This window comes from Lissotriton helveticus, chromosome 3_1 (genome assembly GCF_964261635.1).
Source record: "Lissotriton helveticus chromosome 3_1, aLisHel1.1, whole genome shotgun sequence".
NCBI lineage: Eukaryota > Metazoa > Chordata > Amphibia > Caudata > Salamandridae > Lissotriton > Lissotriton helveticus.
Window position 1 is genome coordinate 1,330,336,838 of NC_136061.1, and position 24,329 is coordinate 1,330,361,166.

Genomic DNA, 24,329 nt, shown 5'->3' on the forward strand with positions numbered 1-24,329 from the left:
TAAACGTTTAATTGTACCTTACCGAAGAGCAAAGTGTGTGTTCTTGAAGCAGAAAGAGACCCCGGAGACTGCTGCTCCCCTGTCCATGTACAGGCAGGCTACCAGCAATTGGTCCCTGTCAATCACTACTAAAGCACAAAAACACACCAATTCACAGCCAACTCCAATATTCACGAAACAAAAACATGCCCTTAACCCTAAACTCCAGGATCCCTAGCCCACACCAACCTTATGCTTAGCACATCCGGCCCTCCATATTAAAAGAAAACCTTGCACCAACTCTTTTGCAGTAACATTTTACAGTAGATTTAGAATTCCAAATAATCAGAATGGTGAATACTGATTACCACAAGTGTATTTACTTTGATTACATTTCAGTGGTTGGTACCTTTGAGCTGGGCATCTTTTAGCAAGCAAGTCATATACTCAGTCCTATTAAATATAATTTGCTATGAATTCTGTTTTTGTTTTGATGTGCTCTTTTTGTTGAGCAGCTGATTGTTTACTATACTACAATGAAAATAGTTGGGTGTGAATAGAGCAGTGCCTAAGCACGGCTTAAAAACCTCCATAATTCAGTGTGCAAAATCGAAAACCTATATATTGCATTCCCTCAGCAAACACGGAAATTAAAATAAACACCAGATGTCAACATTTATCTTAATTCTTAGAGGTCGGGAGTTTATCGTGTTTTAAAAAAAAATTACAATGTTTAATTTTCTAATGGTTAAAACAAAATATGTTATTCCTGTGTTGTTGGTAGATATAATATTATAGGTACAAGGACGGTGCACCAAAAAAGGGAGTGCTCGGAAGCTCCAATTCTTATTACAAAGTTATTTTATTAATTCCAGTTAAGACAAATTCCTCAGCCAACGCGTTTTGTTCACACTGAACTTCGTCAGGGCTATCAGATAGAGGAAAATTCTGTCGGGATTAACCCATAATCGGTAAGTGGTAAGGGTTCGACACACCATAATTCCACGGTGGTCCAAAGAAAAATTGTCGGCCACTGAATAAATATAGTGGTAATCGTCCGTTCTAAAATAAATACCCGAATAAGTCCCCGCGGTATGATAATGTTGGGAGGGTCTGACCCAAATCTTGGCCGCCCGTATCGGATCGCTTGGAGTGTAGCTGATAAATAAAGTGCACCATGGGTTTCACTAGGTATCTCTTGGCAGAACTAAAGCACAAATAAAACACGTTAGTGTTCATCTGCTATGCAAGCATACTGTTGTATGATAGGGTCGATTTTATATAATCTTAATTACAAATAAGCAACGCTCGAGTCTGTGCTTTTGGATTCTATATTCAGGTTCCTGATTCTCAAAGGAGGAACTGCAAACTGTGTATGCCTGCAATATAAGCTATGAACTTGGAGCTGCAGCACTTTCATTTTTCAGCTTCAGTGTCTGCTCTGTGGCGTGGGTCGAGACATTCTGTATTGTACCTTTTATAAATCAATTACTACACTTATATGGGGAGCTAAAGCGCCTGTTTACTTGGGTAAAATGCTACACCATGCGGGGAGGGTGGTTTGTATATTTTGCTTCTTTTGAGGCTATGTAGGAAACATTTGTGTCTAGTGCCTGAGAGGTCCTCTTAACATGTCTTGCACTTGATGGTGGAAAAAAGTGTGAGAGATAAAGCATGCACAGTATAAAATGACTCAACGACCCTTTTAAGAACTGTTAAAGCAACTATGCGCACCATACGTGTTCCACCCAGAAGTAAAGCAAGCAAATGGCACTGTTAATCAGGCATGGGTTTTTCTGAGAGGGGGGCAGTGGTCTCTAAGGCACGTGAAGTAGTTCGTCCAAGGGATGCGCCTTATTGTAATCCCGCTAGTCATTAGAGCAGACTCAGCTCCTCGGAGGCTCCATGCAAGGGCCTCTGTGTGCCACCCCATGGTTTATGCCTCCTTGGTGGACTCACTACTTGATGGGAAGTTACGCATCGAATCTGCCCACTCCGGGCAGCAGCAACCACTGGAGAATGCAGCAGACATAGCAAGCATTAGGAGGTGCTGTGTGGCACTCTCCTGGTCCAGGCTAGTCCACGGCCCTGGCGCCAAGTCAGCAGAGCGGGAGGGTTACAGTCACCATCTTGCCGCACTGGCCTGGTCGATTCTTTAGCCTCTGTGGGCGCTGCGAGTGCGACGCTCCAGCAGTGTGCTGCAGCATCAATACCCCCTTCCAGGCGCTAGCTAGCATCTGCAGGACCACTAATGTCGGTGGACCCAGTCGGAGCATCGAGACCTGCTCAAAAGAACAACATGGCATTGGCCCCTTCCCACACGTTTCAATATTTAGTAAGTAGATTATTTTAGCCACTAAGCCTTGATTGTACGGGCTACATATGTGAGCATAGAGGTGAGAAAAAAACGGGCGAGTAAGCACATACATAATCCAGAATTCAATTTTCTCTAAACCTGTCCCGCAGGCTCTACCTTACCTCAGATGCTGGATTCAATCGTTTTCCTGCTTGCAGATGTACGCACAAGCAAGTCTAATAAATAAAAGAGCGAAGCCGCGCCATTTTTACCATTGCACAAACACGGTTTTCCTTTGGTGCTTGCAGAGCAATGATGTCACTTCCGGCGCTACCGAACGTGTGTAGGGCTTGTGCCAGTCATCAGTACCGGGCAAGTGATGCTTAACACGATAAGATGACAAACAACTTTATTGATGAATGTATGGATGAGAAAGAAACACGAGCAAGTAGTGCATTTGAAAATATATCTGGACTGAATGTATCTGTATATTCGTTTTCAGTGGGATATAGGTGCCGGAAGGCAGTCTTTCTCTTTTGAGCAAAACAAAGGATGAAAACTAGGCGAGATCTTTGTTTCCTGAACTCTCCAGCCTAAAACACGGCAGCTTTGTTCTGCACGTGTCGCCTTGTTTATATTATTTTGGAAGTTGGGAGATTGCTTTTTTTCCCGTTTATCAGTCTGCTCTGTGTTGTCTTCGGGTGCCATGAGGAATCTGTTTATTAACATTGTGAAAAGACTGGTGTAATTAATTAACCCAACCTTGTGTCCAGAAACTGTCAAATGCTGCGGAGATGTTCGAGTTGTTGTTATAAAATAACACCCCCTCTGACGGGCACACAGAGGATCCCGAAGACAGTGACAACACAGCCCATTCATTTGTGATCGGGTATGTCTCAACAGGAGAGCGTGCGTGCATTTTAACTACAGTCTTGGTAATTAGGGAAGGTCCAGAAGCCCCCCCCCCAGGACATGGAAACGTCAAGGACTGCACGCCCTGTGACCTCCCCCCCCCCCCCTCCGCTCGAGAGAGTATGCACCAGATCTGCTAAGGAGCTAGCAGCAAGCAAGCGCCGTGAAGACAGCTTCATGCTGCTTGTTCTTATTGACAAGTGTAAAGATGGTGCTGCTGTAATGAAGACAGTACCCTTCGTTGTATATGTATGGGGTTTATTACTATAAATCTCAATTGCACAAGAGCGCCAAGCGTGCTGCCTCTACACTGCTCCGGCACCCGGCTGATCGCGCGATCCCAAGATGGCCGCCGTTCACGCTACGTGGTGACATAGCGTGAACAACTGGAGCGGCGACTCTACATATCTGCCCCTTTTTGTCCAAACAGAGTAACACAGTCTTAGGGGCGTCAATGTCCATCCCCCATATCATAGACCCGAAACCTGGAGGGTCTCACCAACAATCGCCCACCTCTCGTGCATCTTACCGGGGTGGACGTCGCCTCTTTTCCTCCTGGTGTCAAGGACTCCCCCACTTTACCTTCTTGGACATACGATCTCTCACTGTGCGCTGACTCTCTCCCTTCTTGCCTTATTGTCCCTGCCCGGGGAGTTTCTCTGCCTTCTTGCTCCGACCCCGGTTCCACACCTTCCATGCCTCCTTCCTGGGTGCCTATCTCATTCTCTGATGTGCTCTGATCCGTCACTCCTGGTTCTCAATCTTCCGGAGCCCATTGTATTATCTTATTTCATCGAGCCATGCGATCCTGGGACCACACATTCCCATCACTTAATCTTGCTGCTCGGCCAAAAACCTCTTTGACTTGGAGCGGTCGGCTGTATTTACTGTCTCCCTTCCGCTGTAGTACCGCCAACTTGACTCTCACCCATTCTCCTTCTTCCAATGACGTGTCCCTTACATTCCTTCTCTTGTTGTAGTGTTCAGAGTATGTCATTTGAGCTTTTTCCAAATTTGCTCGTACTATCGCAGGAGACCATTTGCTGGTTACCGTCTTCTCTTTCCATGCCAAATTGTCTTTGGTGAACAGGTCTCTACCTCTAAGAATCTGGAAAGGACTGTACCCCGTACCGGTGGGGGTGATGCGATACGCCCAAAACATGTGTAAGATTTCCTTTTCCCAGTCCTTCCCCATCATGATGGCTGCCTGAATGGATCCCATTAGGACTCTGTTGAATTGTTCTACTTGTCCATTTCCCGCTGGGTGATATATGGACGTGTGTTTGGAGATGACTCCGTTCCTTTCCATGTATTTTAGCCATTTGTCTGAAGTACATTGGGGGCCATTGTCGCTCAATATGGATTTGGGGATGCCTTCCCTGAGAAAGGTAGCCGTAAGGAACTTTAGTATAGTTTCCGCATCCATCTCCTCTTTGAAGTGCACTTCTGGCCATTCTGTCCACCAGGACACACATATATTTCAGAGTCCCTTGTTCATCCAGAATTGGTCCCAATATATCAATGGAGAGTTCTTCCCAAGGATTCTTCGGGGTGTCGAATTTTCCTAAGGACGGCCTCAATGGTGTCATCGTCTTGTCTGCTCGTTGGCCTTGTTTACAGTCCCTTACATGTCGTTCCATTTGTATGTCCATGCCTGGCCAGCAGTATCCCTGTTTGGCCCTCAGTTTGGTCTTTCCAATGCCAAGATGGCCCTCGTGCAGTATTGCTAGTAGCCTCATGATTAGCCCTTCTGGAGGTACCACCTTATCCCCTCTGTACACGAACACTCCTTTGTCGCCCAGCGATAGTTCCTCTCTTACTTCAAAATACTTCCTCATGTCTCTGCTCAAATGCCTTTTTTCAGGCCAACCTCCAATAATGTGTCTTTTCACCTCTTGGATGTTCCTGTCAGCTTGGTACGCGTCTTTCCATTCTTGGTTGCTTATCACCTTCTCCGGGTCTTCCATCAATGCCACCATTTTGTCCCCCTCTTCTTTCTCTTCATCCGCGATTTCCATAGCTGCCGCCCTGCTCAAGTAATCAGCTACCTTGTTCCTGCTGCCCGGGATGTATTCCACATCGTATCAATACTCCAACAGTTTTAGGGTCATTTTTGCTATTCTGGAAGTGGCACTCGCATGCCCACTGGACGTGAGGACTCTCACCAGGGGTTTGTGGTACGTTCTGAGCTGGAACCTCGTGCCCCACAGGAACTGCGGAAATCTCCCCATGGCCCATACAACTGCCAGCATCTCTTTTTCGATGACACTGAACTTCTTCTCAGTGTCTGTCAGGTCCCTGGATGCAAAGCTTAATGTTTCCATCGTTCCGCCTCCCCTGTCTTGCATTAGGACTGCTCCAAGTCCTTTGTCACTGGCATCCTTTGTTACCACTGTTCGGCCCTGTGGATCGTACCCTTGGAGGGGTATGGCTTGGACTACATCCTTCTTGACACCTTCAAACTCCTTCTGAGTCTCTTCCGTCGATGCAAATGCCATTTTCTCTCTCGTCAGCTGCCTCATGTGGTGGGTCTTGGTAGCGAAGTGTTGTATGAATTTGCTATAATACTCGGCCATACCTAGAAAGGACCTTACCTCCTCCTTGCTGGCAGGGGGTGGAGCATCACATATTGCTTTTACGTTCTCCCTTTTTGGTGTGATCCCCTGTTCACTAATTTCGTGCCCCAGATAGGTGACAGAAGCCATTCCTAGGCGGCATTTCTCCCATTCTGCAGTCAGACCCTTATCTTCCAGCACCTTCAGCACCTTGGACAACTTGGTATCGTGGTCTCGTTGATCACCTCCCATGACCAAGATGTCGTCTTGGAAATATTGGATCCCTTCCATGTCCTTAAAGAGGCAATGCATGAGTTTCTGGAAGACCGCCGCTGCTGACGCTAGACCAAAAGGCATCCTGCAGAATTGGTAACACCCAAAGGGGGTTATGAACGACGTCAGTCTCCTGCTCTCTGGGTACAATGCTATCTGGTGGTACGCCGACGTCAAATCAATGGTGGAGTACCATTTTTTTCCTTTGGTTTTCGCCAGCATTTCCTCGATGCGGGGCAACGGGAACTTCTCCACTACAATATTTTTGTTTAGTTAGCGCAGGTCCACACACAGCCGGACCTTGCCATTTGGTTTCATGACCACCACCAGGGGGGCCAGCCACTCCGCAAATGTGATTGGTTCAATTATACCATTCCTTTCCAATTCACGCAGTTCCTGTTGCACCGCTTCCCTCACTGCTATCGGCACATTCCTCACTTTGTGTGACACCGGTGTGGCATCCGTCTTGAGGACAATCTTATGTAAAAATGTTTCCAATTTCCCGACCTTTCCGCTGAACGCCTTAGGGAAGTCTCTCTTCCATTTTTCTATGTCTGGCCATTTTTCTGGTTCCGTCATCAGTACCTGTACTGCTCCGCCAAGGTCCAGCTTGATGCCTAGGTCTCCTTGGTCCATCCAGCCTAGTACTGATGGGCCTTTCTCCGTTACATATAATTTGCAATCAGCACTGCGTCCTCTGAATTCAAATGTCAATGGTCTAAATCCCACTATGGGGATGCGATCCCCCAGGTACGTGACTGGTCTGATGTCTGGCGGTTCCAACTGCGGGCCCAATCGGGGCATGAATTTCTCAGTCCACACTGCTCTCTGTACTAACGTGTATGGCGAGCCTGAGTCCGCCACGATGCTTATCATCACACCGCCTATAAGCATGTCCAGCACCGGTTTGTTCGATCTCCTGGTGCCCACACTCAGAACTTGCTCCTCTATGCATAGCACTTCATCCTCTTCCTCTTGGCACCTTCCTTCCCAGTCTTCTTGGTCTATGTCAACATATTTCACTGTGTTGCGGCCTGCTTTTCTCCGGCATACCTTTTTGTAATATCCCGTCACTCCACAGAACATTCACTTAGCCCGGAAGGCCGGGCATCTTTTGTCATGTGCTTCATGGGCCCAACTGCCGCAACGGTAACATGAATTCCTACTTCCTTTCATCTGCTTCCCTGGCGGTCCCGGCTTCCCTTGCCACTTGTTAGGTCCTTTGTAGGTCGCACCCGTGTTCTTGTTCCCTCCTTTGGGCTCTTCCTCTTCTATCCTGTTAACCTTGGACTTCGCCGCTATTTCTCTTTTCGTCGCGTCCGCACATCTCCGCGCTAATTCCGCCTTCTTCACTATCGCAATCACCTCTTTCAACGTGGTATCACCGCATGCCGATAGTTTGTCCTGTACTGATTTAATATTCGTGTGCATCACTATTTAGTCCTTGATGAAACCATCATGGAGGGCGCCATATTGACACGTGGACGCTAACTTTTTTAACAACGTTATAGTGGACAAAACGGTTCTTAGCTTATTTCCAAATCAACAAACCAATGCTGTATAGAAACACAATGGAAAACTATACTTGTTATAAAATTTCCAAACCCAGCCGGGAAAGGATTTTATTTTATAAAGAAGCAATGTTCAATTCAGTAATACATTCATAATCACATGACACAAGCCTGTGTCGTACAAGAAAAAGAGGGAAATAGAAAGATAGCATAAGGGTGAAAGGGGTGTCTATCAGGCAAAGAGCGAGAGCAAAGACAGGGCACTGTTTATAAGTAAAAAATCAATCACAGTATCGCCTGGAGTGGAACATAAACAATCTTATTGCTCAATGTTATAAATATGAAACCACTCATGGGTGTCGACGTGGGCCACTGACTTCCATTCGGCATCGACCGAGAAGCCACGTGAAGACGAGTCCTCATCGGGACTGACGTCTAAATCCACATTGTTGGGACCCTACGTGCATGGTCCTTGATTACCTGCACTGTTAATTTTATAATCTTCGCATTGCGTGTTAATTGCAACACTGCAAGCGCCGCTTTCACGGTGGAAAACGATTAGCACTGCCTAATTGTCTCTCTTTACAAAACCTGTACGGACCCCCGAAGAGACTTCCATGCCTTTTCACTAACTGGCTTCTTTTACAATCAGGCATGTCTTGTGTATTACAAATGTCCTGATGATGATCCCATGTATCTTATTGAGCAATAGGGATCGAAACGTCGACACCCATGAGTGGTTTCATATTTATAACATTGAGCAATAAGATTGTTTATGTTCCACTCCAGGCGATACTGTGATTGATTTTTTACTTATAAACAGTGCCCTGTCTTTGCTCTCGCTCTTTGCCTGATAGACACCCCTTTCACCCTTATGCTATCTTTCTATTTCCCTCTTTTTCTTGTACGACACAGGCTTGTGTCATGTGATTATGAATGTATTACTGAATTGAACATTGCTTCTTTATAAAATAAAATCCTTTCCCGGCTGGGTTTGGAAATTTTATAACAAGTATAGTTTTCCATTGTGTTTCTATACAGCATTGGTTTGTTGATTTGGAAATAAGCTAAGAACCGTTTTGTCCACTATAACGTTGTTATACCCATGGTACTTAGCTATCTGTTGGGTCTCCCTTGTTACTTATAAAGCTAACTTTTTTAACGCCGCCACATACTCATCGATAGATTCGCCATTTTCTTGCTTCCTCTGATGAAAGTTGTAACTGTCTATCGACACACATACTGCCAGTCGGTAATGTTCGTTGAGCTCTTCTATTGCATGGGCATACACATCGTCGTCTCCCGCTTGCCTCTGTTTGGGTACTAGGTTCTTGAATACTCTGCGCCCTCGGCCTGGTCGCCCCCACGCTCCTTACCTCTCCTGCTGCCTCCTGAGCATCCTGCTGCCTGTCTCCTCTGCCGCCGACACCGACCCGCGCCCAAGCCGCCACAGGGCCGCCCGCCCGCCCAGCCTGCTTGCTCCCGCTTTCCCGCCCCTGCCTGCCTGCGGCCCCGCCCCCTCGCCGGCCGATTGGTCAGCAGCTCCCGCCTCCCAGCGGACCCTCCCTCCCGGCTCCCTTCTTAAGGGGACCTAGCCTGCCACTCGGGAGCGACCACTGTGCCCTCGGCCTGGTCGCCCCCACGCTCCTTACCTCTCCTGCTGCCTCCTGAGCATCCTGCTGCCTGTCTCCTCTGCCACCGACACCGACCCGCGCCCCAGCCGCCACAGGGCCGCCCGCCCGCCCAGCCTGCCTGCTCCCGCTTTCCCGCCGCTGCCTGCCTGCGGCCCCGTCCCCTCGCCAGCCGATTGGTCAGCAGCTCCCGCCTCCCAGCGGACCCTCCCTCCCGGCTCCCTTCTTAAGGGGACCTAGCCTGCCACTCGGGAGCGACCACTGCGCCCTCGGCCTGGTCGCCCCCACGCTCCTTACCTCTCCTGCTGCCTCCTGGGCATCCTGCTGCCTGTCTCCTCTGCCGCCGACACCGACCCGCGCCCCAGCCGCCACAGGGCCGCCCGCCCGCCCAGCCTGCCTGCTCCCGCTTTCCCGCCGCTGCCTGCCTGCGGCCCCGCCCCCTCGCCGGCCGATTGGTCAGCAGCTCCCGCCTCCCAGCGGACCCTCCCTCCCGGCTCCCTTCTTATGACGCCCCCTCAGCGACCGCGCAGCGGACGAGCGCAGCGGGAGCACCGAATGAGCGCCGAAGGTGCGCCAAAGGTAAGCCCGTCCGCGCCTGGACCGCGCCCAGTGCCAGGACCCCTGGCCCCCACCGACGGAAGCCGACCAGACGGACCTACGACGCCACCGAACTCATCGCACTCAACACCGGCCGAACCCCAGGCTGCTACCGAGCCACACCGAGACGCACCCACGGACCCTTCAGCTGCCACTCCTGCAAGTTCACCTGCAACAGGACCCACGCCACACCAGCACCCACCAACCCGAACTCCAGCAGCACCCACCTGAACTGCATCCTGCTCAACACCCGCTCCGTCCACAGACACGCCGTCGAGCTCTGGAACCTGCTCGACACCACAGTCCCAGACGTCGCCTTCCTCACGGAAACCTGGATGAACGCCTCCTCAGCGCCCGACATCGCCATCGCCATCCCGGACGACTACAAGATCATCCGGAGGGACCGCGTCAACCAGACAGGAGGAGGCATCGCCATCATCCACAGGAACACCATCCGCATCACGACCGACACCGACCATACCCTCGCACCCGCCGAACACCTGCACTTCCAGATCCACGTCAACCCCAAGACCACCCTCAGAGGCACCCTCATCTACAGACCCCCGGAACCACGCACGCAATTCAGCGAAGACATCGCCGACTTCATCAGCCCGCACCCCCTCCTCTCTGCCGACTACATCCTCCTCGGGGACCTCAACTTCCACCTGGAGAACAACAACGACCGCAACACCACCACCCTGCTGGACAACCTCTCCAACCTCGGACTCAAGCAACTGGTGACCACCCCCACCCACTACGCCGGACACACACTCGACCCGGTCTTCTCTTCCAGCAAGGACATCGCCTTCAGCCACGCCACGGGACTCCACTGGACGGACCACAGCTGCGTCCTCTTCAGCTTCAGAAGGACCACGTTCCACCATCACCAGCAACAGGTTCCCCGCAGAAGCTGGAACAAGATCACCGCAGACCAGCTCGCCGCTTCCCTGAGCAAGAACCCTCCCACCAGCACTACGAACCCCAGCCAAGCGGCCACCAACCTCACGAAATGGATCAGCGACTGCGCAGACGACCTCGCCCCTCTGAAGACCCCGCCGAGCCGACCCGGCAGCAAGAAAGCAGCATGGTTTAACGATGAACTCAAGAGCTCCAAGAAGAACTGCAGAGCACTCGAGAAAACCTGGCGCCGAGACCCAACACCGGACAACATGACTGCCCTCAAGTTCGCCACCCGAAAACACCACCAGCTGATCCACACCACCAAGAAAACCGCATTCAAGGAACGACTGGACAACAACGCACACAACAGCAAGGAACTCTTCAACATCGTGAAAGAGCTCTCCAACCCCAACGCCGGAAACAACGACATCACCCCTTCGCAAGACCTCTGCAACTCCCTCGCCTCCTACTTCCACAACAAGATCGCGGACATACACAACAGCTTCAGCACTCAACCGACGCACGCCACAACCGAACCACCGCCCCCCACCACCACCCTCCGCGCCTGGACCACGACCAGCACCGAAGACACCATCCACACGATGAACTCCATCCACTCCGGATCTCCGACAGACCCCTGCCCTCACCACGTCTTCAACAAGGCCGACGCTGTCATCGCACCCCACCTGCGGGACATCATCAACACCTCCTTCGACACCGCGACCTTCCCGGAGAGCTGGAAGCACGCCGAACTCAGCGCCCTACTTAAGAAGCCATCAGCCGACCCCACCGACCTCAAGAATTCCCGCCCCATCTCGCTGCTCCTGTTTCCGGCAAAAGTCATCGAGAAGACCGTCAACAAGCAACTGGCCGCCTTCCTCGAGACGAACGGCTCCCTCGACCTCTCGCAGTCTGGCTTCCGGGCCAACCACAGCACCGAGACCGCCCTGATCGCAGCTACCGATGACATCCGAGCCCTGCTCGACAACGGAGAAACAGCGGCCCTCATCCTCCTGGACCTATCCGCGGCCTTCGACACTGTCTGCCACCGTACCCTAGTACAGCGCCTCAGCAACGTCGGAATCCAGGAGAAGGCACTGGAGTGGATCATCTCCTTCCTCGCCGGAAGGACACAGAGAGTCCGCCTCCCCCCGTTCAGATCGGAGGCCACCGAAGTCATCTGCGGCGTCCCTCAAGGCTCCTCGCTCAGCCCAACACTCTTCAACGTCTACATGAGCCCCCTCGCAGCCATCGCATGCCAGCACAACCTCAACATCATCTCCTACGCCGACGACACCCAGCTGATCCTCTCCCTCACCAACGACCCCGTCACCGCCAGAGCCAACCTTCACGAAGGGATGACAGACGTTGCCAAGTGGATGATGAACAGTCGCCTGAATCTGAACTCGGACAAGACGGAAGTCCTCATCCTTGGATCTTCACCCTCCGCCTGGGACGACTCCTGGTGGCCCCCGCCCTGGGCAGCGCACCCAAACCCACAGACCATGCACGCAACCTGGGCTTCATCCTGGACTCCTCCCTCTCCATGACCAGACAAGTCAACGCCGTCTCCTCGTCATGCTTCAACATCCTGCGCATGCTACGTAAGATCTTCCGTTGGATCCCCACCGAGACCAGGAAGACGGTCACCCAGGCCCTCGTCACCAGCCGTCTGGACTACGGCAACTCCCTCTACGCCGGAACCACCGCCAAACTCCAGAAGAGACTCCAGCGGATTCAGAACACCTCAGCACGACTCATCCTGGACATCCCCCGACGCAGCCACATCTCCGGACACCTGAGAGACCTGCACTGGCTCCCGGTCAACAAGAGAATCACCTTCCGGCTCCTCACCCACGCACACAAAGCCCTACACAACCAAGGCCCAGGATACCTCAACAGCCGCCTCAACTTCTACGTTCCCAAACGCCAGCTTCGATCGACCAACCACGTCCTCGCCGCCGTCCCCCGCATCCGAAGAGCCACCACAGGAGGAAGGTCCTTCTCCCACCTGGCCGCCAAGACTTGGAACTCCCTTCCGACCCACCTCCGCCTGACCCAGGACCACCTCGCCTTCAGGAAGCAGCTCAAGACCTGGCTGTTTGAGCAGTAGCGGACCCCCTCCCCCCAGCGCCTTGAGACCCTCTGGGTGAGTAGCGCGCTTTATAAATGCTTTGATTGATTGATTGATTGACCCCCTCCGGGTCTAGATTATGTAGTAAAATCCTTCTTTTTCTTACACTCGTGAATGCCTCATCGTTCTCATCCTCCAGGTCCTCAATCTAATTCGAGATGTATTCTGTCCAGTCCTCCCACTTCATTAGGTGCTCTCCCGGTTTTGGTAGGAATGGAACTGGTGCCGTCACCGAGGATGACTGTGCGCACATGGTTTCGCTTCCCTGGCGTTACACTCTGGCTCTTGGGGCTGCCTGGTGCACTGCCCTCCTCTCCTTTTCCTGGCTGGGGCTGGGGATCTCCCTCATCTCCACTACCTCTGCCCCCTGATTCCGCCAGTGCTTCTGCCCAGTCGGGGTCCTCCCACTGATTTTTTTTTTTCAGAGTTTTATATAGCGCGAACTAGAACCAAACCAAATCAGTTATCAGAGCTCTTTACATAGCACCAGTTACGTTACATGAGGACACACTATTGTTTTGGGATTGTGACCCCTGTTCCGCCCTTCCAGCACGTGGTAGGCCTAGGGTGTCAGTCCCCCTCTCGCTCGCCTTCTTGTGGGCGCTCCTTCCTCCCTGCAGCCCTGGGTGGTGGGTGGTGTCCCTCGTACCTGGGCTCCTCGAGTTATTCTTGTTGGGACAGAGTACAGTTGCTTCTGCCACACTCTCTGTGCTTTCTAACCCCTTCCTGTGGCACAGCTTGTGGTGCAGGCCTCTCTGCCTTCTTCCTATGCTGTGGGTATAGCCTCCCTGGGTCCGTTTTATTCTTTTATATTTTTTTTTTCCGTGTGCCACCTCGTCGCCACTGTAAAGATGGTGCTGCTGTAATGAAGACAGTACCCTTCGTTGTATATTTATGGGGTTTATTACTATAAATCTCAATTGCACAAGAGCGCCGAGCGTGCTGCCTCTACACTGCTCCGGCACCCGGCTGATCGCGCTCAGGGCGCGCGATCCCAAGATGGCCACCGTTCATGCTACGTGGTGACGTAGCGTGAACAACTAGAGCGGCGACTCTACAACAAGATCTCCTTTTCAGGAGACCAATACAGTGTAAATTAACTTATGTATTTGAGACCAGTGAATCTATCTATTGTGCCTGCTCTCTGCTGTTGCTATGTGTACCGATTAATGGCATTTGTTTATTAACGTGTTCTCCTGTTTATGTGTGTTCATCTTCTAAAACAATAAAATGTTATATAAAAGAATCAGTTCTGCATTACTTAATGTGTTTATCAGTAAACTACACCAAACACATGCCTTCTTTCACAGGACCTATTTATTGTAGTATGTTAATAAAATAGCAAGTGCAGTTTAAATGTTTCATCTGTAAAACCATTGCCTTTTCACTCCGGCACTAATTCGAGATTAAAAAAAAGGATGCGATCAGTCTTGACAGCTGATACTTTCATGATAACGATCAAGTTTACTTGTTATTCATAATCTCCCAGGCTGATTACCGGATTTGCATAATTCTCTTCATTCATGAGTACAATATGCTTGTCTTCAGCATACATTCAGCAAATATATTGCTAGGGAAATATTATTGTTTAACCCTGTTGCGTGCTTGTGACGGAACCGTTCCGTCACGAGCCTCGGGTGGGCTGTGCTGGTGACGGAACGGTTCCGTCACGAACCGCTCGCCGCGCCTGCGTGGCGCAAATTCCGCGCCTACGCTGAGCGTTCTAAAGAGCGGGCGGGGCCGTGACGGAACCGTTCCGTCACAAGCACAGCTCACCCGAGGGCCGTGACGGAGCGGTTCCGTCATGAGTACGGGAGCGCCCCGCGGCCCCGCCTCTCCCTTAGCGCTGCGGCGGAATAGACGCCGCAGCTAAGGGGTTAAACCATGTAGATTTTATTTCCCCAACAATGGCTAAATTATGCAGCATCAAGGTTTCCACAGAAAGTCTTTGTAAATTCACAGCACTGCAGGGTAATTGGATTGACATTTGTCTGGTAGAAATCATGCCCCCTGGGAGGGGAAACATCATTTACTACGAAGGAATTACCCCGCATAACATTTACCACGCGTCACTCACCACGCAAAGGTCTTTTCCACGCGTATGCCTTCAACGTCCGTCTTTACCACGCGAGTGGTATTCCTTCCTGTCGTTCTGCCTGTACGATCTGCGTGGACTTGGGGGGGGGGGGGGATTTAGGGGTTGGGGGGGGCTAGGGGGGAGTTGGGGGGCGGGGGCTAGGGGGGGTTGGGGGGGTCTCCCCCCCACAAAAAAAACCAAGCGGATAATAATAAATAAATAAGAAGAAAACGTTAAAAAAAAAACGCTCTACAATGCCTCAAAACGAACAAGGAAATAGCCTCACCAACAAGGAGACGTGTACGTCATAATTGAAGTCCTTTATCAATTTTGATAGACGTGTTTTGACGCTTGTTTCCGTGGTCGGTGGAAGAAAGGGCTGATGGGGAAAGACGTACAGGGGTCAGATAAGAATCTAAACTTTGTTAATTAAGGTATCATTTAAGCGCATTATGAAAAAAAGAAGAATAAAATGTAAGGGAATCTGTTGTTTTTAATTGTTTAAAACATCGATCTTTTCCTTCGTACTGCATGTAGCCTATCAGCATCGTTATGTAAATTTAAATGGGACGTGAGATGTTTCGTAACGTTATTTTTGCGGAGTAAAAACATGCGTTGTCAAATGCTGCGTGGTAAAGACACATGCGAACTAAAGTTCGCGTGGTAATGCCATGCGTGGAACTTGTCTTCGTGGAAAAATCATATATTCCCCTGGGAGAGGGCCCAGTTATGGCGGCACAAGCCAATTTCTGTACTATGCCTTTTTTATATATGGTTTTCATATAGTGCTCTTTTTGGTGTTTCCTGTGACTGGTAGGCCTCGGTAGGGGTCTGACCACTTAGCCCCTCTCTTGTAGGCACTGTAACCCACGTTTGTGCTTACAAACACACTTGTACTCTTATAACCTTGGCACAGGTCCTTGGCAGGTATTTTGGACTTGAAATGTGTTTCCGGGCGAGCTTCTAACTTCAGATCATCATCTGTTTGTCTTATAAGTTTGATACACTTCCCCACGCTTTAGCAGTACAAAAATGCCATAGACCCTAAAAACAGAAAGTGACTAAGCCAATAGGTCTGGCTTTAATATGCAAATGCACGTAGACGAAGGAATGCACAAATGTGAACAGCTTATTTGTGCCTTGGAACCATTAGTTTAGGCAATAAAAACTGGGCACATACCTATGAAGCACACAAAGCGAGAGAATGAATAGAGATGAGGCCCACATTTTCTGTGTACTCAGGGGCGTAGTTTATGGGGGGGGGCATTTGGGGTCTTGCATACCCCTAATAAATGTATTTTGTTATAAATAGTTGGGCACAGGTCCTTTCAATCGGGTATGGTTGAGGTGTATTGTGTATGGCGAATTTCACCAGGAATTTTTCTTTTTGTTATTTCACAAAATAATGTGTTTTCTCTCACTTAGTTACCCTGCCGATCTGCATTCCTCTACTTTTCCACTGCCCCTTAAGCTCCTCCCATGCGCCCGCTTGTCCTAAATTGTATTTTAACATTAACCACTGTGATTGTTGGAACATCTGAAGCTCACACCCCTCAAATCTTACTGACCAAGCCACGCCCTTGTGTGTATATCTATTTGTTGGTGTCTGTTTTCACATACTGTAATGCTCCTCAAGTGGGCCAATGTAAAACATACAACGAGGACGTGCACATAGCCCACCTAAAAGGTATTAAAGTGGTGTTATGGTTTTATTGGAACATCCCTCTCACAGTATGATTTGGAAAGTCTGGAATCCTGCCTCCGTGTTGATCCTGAGGAAAGAGTGCGCACTTTGACAGTTTTGCATGGTCTATCGCAAATGGAGCCTAAGACTTCTCTGCACAATATAATGGAGGCAGGATCCAATCCTCAGGCATGATGGCATGACTCCCTCCTGCAACCCCACCCAGACCATTATGACCCTCTGTTCAGTACACAAGTGCATACTTGCTTCATAACAAGAGCTGGCAGAGTCCTAACGGTTCTGTGATTTTGTTCCCTTTATTAGGCACTAAATTGTATTGGTTAATTTATAAAATGCAATGCATTCATAACGGTTTCCAGTAACTAAACATGTATTTACCACGCTGGTGCTTCCCCTACAAGCAGCACACTACATAATCATGTGCATAACACACGCAGCGTGCAACATTTCATCCTGCCACAGAAAAAAGAACACTCGGGTGCCATCCGCCAATCATGCCTAGATGTAGGTGACTTGTAAAATGTAAACACTGAGGCTGCTATCACGTAACTATTTACAACTAACAGCAATAACTAAAACCGAAAAATAAAAATGTGTGCTATGTCAAACTGCAGCACGCAGTGCAATCCAGGTAACATTGTTAGGTAGGCCACACTTATATCAATAAAATACAAATGACATTATTATCCAGAGAAAATAAAGCAATGGATTAGAAATTCACATGATCCCACACAAAGGAGTCCACACTATGAGCCCCATAAGTGCACAAGTTCAACCATCACAATAATGTCTGAATAATCTAATTACAACTTTCTCAGAGCAAGAGACTTAAAGACAGAGTACAAGTGATAGGGTGACGAGAAGTTTAATCTGCTTTAGCTGAGCTCCCGCACACGCACACTCACAAATGCAGAAAAAGAGAAAGATTAATAGCTATTTGTAGCACTTGTGACTTATTGAAGTAGAAGCCAAGCTCAAGTCTTAAAATGATTTGCTAATGCTGCTGTGGGAAGGTATAATCCTCAATTAAAATGTAATACATGAAGGGATGACCAGGCCCAAGCTAATGTTAGTATAAAATAGTTGAAATGAATAAACTAAATACCACTCAAGATCTGCAATTGAATGGTAGACTAACAAGCATTGAAAATGCAATAGGTCTGATCTTTGATTAAGTTAAAGCCATTTGCTTTGCTAATGGTATTGTATAGCAAAGCGAATGGCTTTAACTTAATGAAAGGCGAGACCTATTGCATTTTTAATGCTGGTTAGATAAGATGCAGCCCAAGGACAGATGAAAATGTGGCATAGATCCAATCTTCCAGAACCTATGCTGGACACCACCGCAGTTTGTGATGTCAGCTCCGACATTCAAAAAAGAAACCTCTTAATACAAGTAATAACCAACACGAGTGCTGGCTGGGAATTGGATTATCGACTACTTTTAAAAGCAGGCAGAGGAAGCTAAGGAAAGCCCTCATATTTGATCACTGCAGTCACTTTTGGCTTTTGTGTTACATTTTTCTCCAAATACCCATCTGCACTAGAAGTATAATCATTCTCAAAACATCAGGAGCAATTTCATAATGTTAAAAAGAAATGATGCTTGTGGAGATTTGGATGTTTATTTTCAAATCAAGCACAATTGGATCTTATGAAGTAATCACATACTCATTCTTAAATCCTCCTGAAGTCATCAGGAAAAGTCACACCTTGTGAAGTCATCAGATGCACATTTTCAAGTCATCCGCAAGTCATCAAGCTCAAGTTTCTAAACTCTGCTGATGACTTCAAGAGCTTGATGATGCATGATGATGTGAAAATGATTTCTAGAGTATTTGGATGATCATCCAATGACTCTCGGATGGCTTCTAAATTAATCTTGTTTGACCTGGGGAGCTCAACATGTAATGGTGATAACGCTGCGGCGGGAGCTTCAAATTGAATGCAAAATTACTTAGTGCGCATGCGCGAAATGACACGCATGCACACTAAAACGGCAGAACACGAGGGAGATAGAAAATACCTGTATTTAGAAAAAGGGCATCCTGCGCATGCGTTTACTGATACGCATGCGCACAAACGAGGGGGAGACCAGCCAGATGGGGAGATTGAAACTACGGTACACCGGCACGACCGCCATATCTTCGGTGGGGCCGATGCCGTGCCCCTGCCTTTCCATTCTCTGCTGCTGCAGCACAGAAGACCAAACCGTCCCCAAAATCAGACTGAAAGCTGCACGAAAGCATGCCAGCGATTCATTCAAATAGCACATAAACTGCTGTCTCGACGCAAAGTCCCAATTCTCCCCCAAAAATATATAATTTGTTTGTGCGTTTTTTTTTTTTAGTGTGGGGGGTCACATCCCATCCTGCAAAACATGCACATACCTTAATTGTTTGGGACGATTAATGCCTACGATTTGTATTTTAATAAAAAACGCTAAACCTTGCATATATTGTAGAATAAAATATGCGGAGTAGAGCACATTTATAGTGGTTACTGGGGCTCCGCATTCCCAATCCCCTGTCTTTACAGCATTCTTAAAAACCCAGCAGGGACGGTTATTGAGGAAACTGCACAAAAAAAGAGCTTGATTTCAGAGTTTCGAAATGCACAGCAGGTAAGATTGTCAGTGAGCTAAAGCTCACGTTTGATTCCCGGAAGTGCACGTCAGACTGGCATCCCTCTGTTAAATGGAGTAGCAATGAGTTTGGCAGTCAAAACACCTTTTATTTGAGCATCACAGACAGTTTTTGGTATATGCCACATAAAAGTATTGGTCTGATTATTATTTTATTTAGGGATTATACGGTCAACCTGATTTTAAATCAAAGTGTTGCAGAAGTCACTCTAAAATAAATAACCACACTTTTTCAAACAGAAAGGCAAATAAACTTGCAGAAGTTTGGGTCGGTGCGTCCATTGGGGCGTAGGGGCGTAGCCCCCCTAAGCCTGGTGGACGCACCTGCGGCTGCGACAAGAGACGCATGACAGACACCAAATAAAATGAAGCGTAGCACAGCGCTTCAATCGGGACAGACACGATGTAATCGGGACTCGGGAGTGCGCAGGGGGTGGGGCTGGGGGTAACCTGGGTAACCAGTAACAACAACAATAACAAACACCTTGGACTGCGCAAGAGGCATTCAGGGCAGAAACTTGCCCGCGCATGCGCTTTGCCGTCGATTTGACCAGCACGGACCGAAGGGGCCAGGGGGTGCGTCTTTACCCTGGCCCCGTTGATTCAGAAGGCGCCAGGGCGAGGAGTCTCTATGCCCCCCCTAGCCAATCCTGGCGCTTATGAAGCGCCAGGATTGGCTGGTCCACGGCGCTGAAGGGACAGGCAATTCACTATTGGATGCCGCGCTGTCGATTCCGATTCACGTGCGCGGTGCGCGCCGTGACGTTGTTAAGTTGCAACTCCATTAATGGATGAAACTTTTGCTGAGACGTGCAGCAGCACTACTGACTTGAAAAGGTGCCAGCACTGCACGTGTAAATCAGATCTCCCAGCGCCCTCTGCAGCGCCATCAGGGCCAAGTCACAAGCGATGTTTCATCGGCGACACAACCGCACCTTTCACTTGCAGGCTATTTGCTTGCATGATATGCGGATTGCGCCGCATAGAGTACAAGTAAGAAATCCCGTACTGCAGCGGAGGGCCGGTTGCTCTGCTGGCTGCAGAGGAAGCATCCCCGGCGGCTGCAGGAAGCCGCCCGGTGTCTGTAGGAAACGGCAGCCCGGTGATCCTTAGGTGACAGAGACAGATTTGTCACAAGGAGCTGGGGGTGGGAGGGGAAGCCAGGAAGCCTGCCCTGGAGAGCCCGCAGCCGCTGGGGAGGAGCCGGCTCTGCTGCCGAGACCATGACGGAGAAATATAAAGGGCAGCTTTTAAAAGTGTAGCCGAATATGTGAACATGATACAGGTACAGATCTGAAGTGGGTAACTGGGTAGAGCTGGGGGAGGCAGAGCAGAGGATTTAAAGCGGCAGAGGGGCAGATCAGAAGAGGTAGGTGCGCAGATCTGAAAGAGGTTCAAGGATCTATTGGATCCCAAGGGACGCTCTTGGATGTGAAAAGAGGCGAGGGGCATTGGGGCAGTTTAAAGGGGCTCAGGGCAGCGAGTACAGTGGATGGAATTACATGAAACTGGGTAGTACTTGAGAGTGCCAGGGGAACTCCTGATTACTACCACAGGGCAGATATGCAGTGTTCCAGAAAAGAACCCAGGAGCACACGGTGCATCTGAAGTGCGCCTATGGCAATTAAAGTACAAGGGCAGATGTGAAACGAGGTCGGGCCTATTTGAAGGTGGTGCAGAGGTAAGGACACCTTTTAACACGGTATTGGGGCAGATCTGAGGGCGCTACATGAGCACACCATAAAGGGGTGGATCTGATGGGGGTACAGTGGCAGCTCTGAAGGGGGAAGGCCCTGATCTGACTGAAGCAGAGACGGATCTTCAGAGGCCGGGTTAGATCTAAGAGGGGAATTCATTGGAACTCTCTTATGTTTTATTACTTGTAATATTATGTATGTATTTTTATGTGGACCAACTAGGAGTTTCAAATTTTTAATATATATTGAATTGAACTAAGAGGGGAAGGGACAAACTCGGATGTGCTGAGACGGATTTCTAAGGAACAGGGCCTCTGGGGAAAGACCGGTCCTCAGGGGTAAATAGGGTAGAAACAGCACTCATGGGGGCAGGAAAAGATGTTTTGGGGGGCATAGACACTTCTCCAAATACCTTGGGCTTAGGGACATATTTTCAGGCTGAAGGCAGCTCTCGTGGGCAGGGAGAGGTCTTCAGGCTTCTTCAGAGACTGACAGACCCTTAGTCCTTTTGTCCTCACCCCATCCGTGGGTTAGTGGGTGAAGGGAATGGAGAACGCTCAGAACCCTCCTATTTGGACCGTTCCTGTGAGACAGATGGGGGCGCCAGAGGAGCTCAATGGGTCCCAGAAGGGCAATGGCCCTCTCCCCGAGCCAGGGAAACAACTCCCTGCTAAGGATGGGTTCTCTGACATTTTTACAGTGACACTTGACGAGGGTTCCACCCTTCCCAACCTTCAGGATCAGCTCGCCACCCTCAATGTAGCACTTTCCAACCCAGGTACTTCTATACCCACCTTGGTAACAGTGCCACCTGTGCCTGGCACAGTATTACCTTCCTTGGTTACAATGCTGCCCACCCCGAATACAGTGTCACCTGCCCCGGAGGTCCATGGAGGCACGCAGATACCCCTGCAGGAGGCAAGCTGCCCAGAGCATGGACTGCCACAGAGTCGCTGGTGCCAGGAAGAGTCGCGACCAGTGTGCCAGCAGTGCCCGTGCCAAGACCACCACACCAGGGATCTGGAGCAGAGCGCCAGCAAGATCCGGGTAAGAGGGCATGGAGCTCAGGAGTGTGGCATGGTGGGGTGTCAGCGGTTCTGGGGCAAGGGACATGGGTATGCATGGACAGAGGCAAAGAAAACCCCATAATTGAAGCAGAGGAAATGAAGAGTGATAAACAGGCAAGGAGGCAAAGGACAAGGGGAGTGTGCAAGAAGCAGGGTATCAACGTTAGTGGTTAGGCTAGATCCCAAGGAGCTGCAGGGTTGCCGGAGGTAGGGCCACACAAGCATCAGAAGGGCAGCAGCTGGGATTGTAGACTATGGCTTGTGAGTGATGCAGGTAAGAAGGCAGCAGGAGGCTTCATATGGATGTGACAGGGACAGATGGGGAAGCTGGAGCCCTAGTTGCATAATCTTCAGACGGTCAAAGGGCTAAGGGCAGGGCAGCGTCTTAGTAATGTGGCCAGTGGACGTGTCAGGAGTCACTCTAACTGGAGTTCCCCTTTCATTTTATTAAAACAGAGTGTTTGGATCAAGCATTAAAGCCATTTGTTTCAATAGAGATTGTTTTGGAGAGGGTTCTGTGGGCTTTTAAATAAAACTCTATTCTTGGTTTCGACTGAACCCTTGCTTCATATTTATTTTTAAAGAGGTCATGCATGGCTAGCATAAAATGTATTATTTGGCCATGTCTCCTTACTTATAAAATGAGGTTATGTGGGAAATATTTAGTTGTTACTTTTCAGATATGTTTCTTTTTTTCTTTGACTATGAATCCACACTCTTCTTTAATATATTTATTTATTTGAGGAGTTTTTTTAAAAGCGCGAACATGACCCATCAGGGTATTAGAACGCTAAAAGAATAGCAGGCAACGCATACATATAAAAAAGAAGCAATCAGTGATAAGTAAGAACAGAAAAACTGCAAAGTAACCATCGGTTAGGTAGATTCATGATCCGGAGTTATCTACATGAGAATCGTCCAGCTGCGGTCCTCAGGGTTGTTATTGGAGAAATGTGTCGATCAGAAGCCTTTGCACTTCTTTTTTGAAGGAGGTCGTGGGGGGGGGGTCCTCATTACGGGTGGCTGTGCATTCCATATTATAGGGGCTAAGCCAGAGCAGGACGGTTTGTAAGTTTTCTGTTTGTTGAGCTTCTGCGGTTTCAGCAATAGGGAGTTGGCGCTTCTTAAGGAACGACTGCCCCCGACAGCCTTAGTTTATTGGCCATGTACACAGTAGTGTTGTTAGCTTCTCTCCTAATGCTCCAGCTCGTGGCCATCTTTCATTCAATATTGCAGAAAAAACAAGTTACTTACCTGTACACTGTGATTCTCCTCTATTGATATATTTCATAGTTTTACATGACACTCTCTCTCCTCTCATTATAGGAGCTCGCCACATTGGAGACCTACTTTAGATTACCTTTAAACTTGTGCTGAGAAGTCTAATGTATGGTGGTCCTTTAGGGGACAAGTGACTCAGTAGCTGGCTGGAGTTTGGTTCTTTCGAAAATTATGTGAATTGGTTAACAATATCACTTGTTTAAGCTTTACTGTTCAATGCTTCACTTTACACTGTCTATTGCAATTAGGGCTCCAAGTTTTATGTTATTGTTTTCTGGTTTCCGTCTGTATTTATCCATATTTATTATGGGTTTTGTGATAAAAGTAAAGCTGAAACTGCTATATTTCCACATTTATTTCACAAATAAATATGCAGTCATGCTTGAATGCCTGCCAGGTTTCAGGAATATGAAAACCCGCAGAAGAAAAATCAATGGCTTATATGAAAATATGCACATTTCAGTATCAGCCTTGTGCATATTTACTGCTGTTTAAGCCTCTTTATTAAAATTCCCTTCATTTTTAGCCCCTTTTCCTATCAATCCAAACAGTTATTGGCCTGGCAGTCAATGCAAAGTGTATTTAGAATCACTCAAAAAGCACCAAATTTCTGTTTTTATTCACATTTAAAAATAAATACAGACAAGAAAATAAATGGTTTTCTGTCTGTATTTATCTGCAAAAATCAGTAAAAATGAAAAACAGGGAGTCTTATTTATAATTACCACGGGACTCCCGCCTTGACGACAGGGAAGATTAAAGCATTTGAATTCATGAAAGATAACAATTCTGGTGAACCAGAGTGTAGAGGTTACCTTGTTTTTTTCATCCAACCTGTAATATAGGTGGCCCAGACATTCAGTTAATTAGTTCAGCCCCCTAATCAACTACAATCTGAGATAAAATCAAATATAATTTGTATGTCTCAACATTAGCATGACATTATTTATAAACACTTGTTTAGGGGTAGTGCACATACATGTATGATATCTGGGATCCTACAGCACTACAACGGTACCTTGACTTGGATGCCCAAAGTTTAATTTCATAGGTGCCGTTGTGAGAGAAGG